General features: G+C 37.9%; 1 protein-coding gene across 1 annotated transcript in view; it reads right to left on the bottom strand.

The window, feature by feature from the left end:
* Positions 1 to 2,241, bottom strand: part of LOC107725024 (cytoplasmic dynein 1 light intermediate chain 2-like) — a 15,832-nt gene that overhangs the window by 9,974 nt on the left and 3,617 nt on the right. The gene's annotated exons all lie outside the window — the stretch shown is intronic.

Genomic DNA, 2,241 nt, shown 5'->3' with positions numbered 1-2,241 from the left:
ATATATATATATATATATATATATACACACACACACACTTGACGTGAACAACATGAGATTGAATAAATGAACAAATTTAATTTTTGGGTGAACTATCACTTTAAGTCATAAATAGCCTTAACCAACAAAAATCCATACAAATATAAAGAACATCCACAGAATTAGGACATTCCAGTCAGATTACATAAAACAGACAATTTGTACCAAAAAGAAAGCGGGGGAAAAAAAAGATTCTCATTACAAAAATAATAAATAAATCTTAGCATAAGCAAGAATTTGTAACATGGTTTTAACCCAACAGTTTATTATCTGTTGTGTAACTTAAACTGCTGAAATCATGACTTGTTCTGGACACATCTGAGCAGCCGAGGCCTGTGGAAGAGCAGCTCAGATGTGAACAGAGCTGACAGCACATTCTTAAGACCCTGTCTGATCCCTGCACAAGCCCTCATCCTCACACAGCACTACAGAACATGCTAACTGCAACCAAAAACAATGTTATTCACTGCATGTCGGGCTAATATACAGGAGTAGCCTATATGGAATTGGGCATGATGGTGATATGCGGAAGTGGGTGGTTGGAATGGCCTTTAATCGGTAGTATATTCAGGAGGTGCTGAGGGAGGGAAAGGGGCAGGAACTTCCTCAGGAACCTTAAGAATGCAGCTCCAGATGACCCAGAAACCAGGCAAGCTGCACAACTTCCTTCAACGTACGGTTAAAAGAACAACAGCTCCAGTGCTGCTGGAATAATAGACCACAACTATCTTAAAAGCAGAGTTAAAATACATTAATGTTAAAAAGTTTGGGGTCAGTGATGTTCTTTAAAAAAAAAAAGAAATTAATACTCTGCAAGGACACAGTAAATTGATACTGAAGATTGGAGTACTGGCTGCTCCAAGAATTCAGCCTTACTATCACAGGAGAAAATTACATTTTAAAATTGTATTAAGATAGAAAGCTTTTAATTCCATTTGTAAAAATATTAGTTTTTACTGTATTTTTGATCAAATAAATGCAGCCTTGGTCAACAAAAAAAATACTTATTTACAAAAACATTTAACAAATATTTCCGACCCAAAACTTTTGAATAGTAGTGTATAATCAGAAACAAAGTAATTACTCACGAATCCCTCTTTTACCTGGTTATAATCACACTCAATTACCCACACCCTGTGATGTGGAGTGCATACATGTTTCCACAAGAGCCGGTGATCAAGATAATCTGGTGCATTTCCAGAAAACCAATAAACAGCTGTGTTACAAATGCTTTTTGACAAAGAGTTCATTAGGAAATTTTAATTAGTTCCAGAAGGCAAACTGATGTTTACCATCTAGTGATTCTTCTTAAATGATAATAGCCAATAGGCAAGAGTTCATATACACATTTTTGAATAATACCCCTGATTCTAATGCTCCATGTTACCTCCACAGTTCTCAACAAACTCAGTCTGAAAAACATAGTGAACATTTTTTAAACAGCTTGATCAGCCTGTTTTCACAAGACTGTGGTAAAGCTGTGGTAAAGATTTAATCTATAACCACCAACTTTCTTAATCAATATGGCCTACTGTAATAACCTCAATCAAATGAAGAACCAGTTTACAATCACTTTCTACTGTCGACTTTGACCAGCTTCCACAAACAAGGGTGGGGACAGTCAACAGAACACACACGTCCAGAGTGCATCAGGTATGAAGCTATCAGAGTGCCAAGAGCATCTAAAAATCATGATGCCAATACCAAATAAATAGTGCTGTTTTTGTAAAACAAAACAAAAAAAACAGTTACCTGGCCACATTTAGCCTTTGAACAACACTAAAAAGGATTTCCAAAGTACATCCAGTCATCTCTACACTTAAAATAAACATTCAGATAATGTGTTAGCTGACTAAGAGCTGTGAGATGTTATGTTTCAGCACAGTGGGCAGAGTTGTGCTCGGGTGTTGTGCTCGTGCCATGTTTAGAGCAACGAGTCGAATGTCAGGAAGGTCTAACTGAGCAGACCATGATGCAATGTCTTGTAAGAGAGGCTGGACTGTCCATCCCATCACTGAGTGCAGTCAGATGTAAGGAGTGAGAGGAGGCTGCCTGCTTGTGCTTCCTATAGTGAACTCAGCTGTGCTTAAGGAAGCAATGGCTCTTTTTCTGGGCGGGTCAGTTTTACAAAGCTATGGGCGGCTTGCGGCTTAGTGTGTTTGGATACCAATTCAACACATCCAACATTTGGCACTGTAGGAT

This window comes from Sinocyclocheilus rhinocerous, unplaced genomic scaffold, assembly GCF_001515625.1.
Source record: "Sinocyclocheilus rhinocerous isolate Xijiao unplaced genomic scaffold, SAMN03320098_v1.1 scaffold1266, whole genome shotgun sequence".
Lineage (NCBI taxonomy): Eukaryota > Metazoa > Chordata > Actinopteri > Cypriniformes > Cyprinidae > Sinocyclocheilus > Sinocyclocheilus rhinocerous.
Note: the sequence above shows the minus strand (reverse complement) of the source record. Positions and strands in the feature narration are given on the sequence as shown.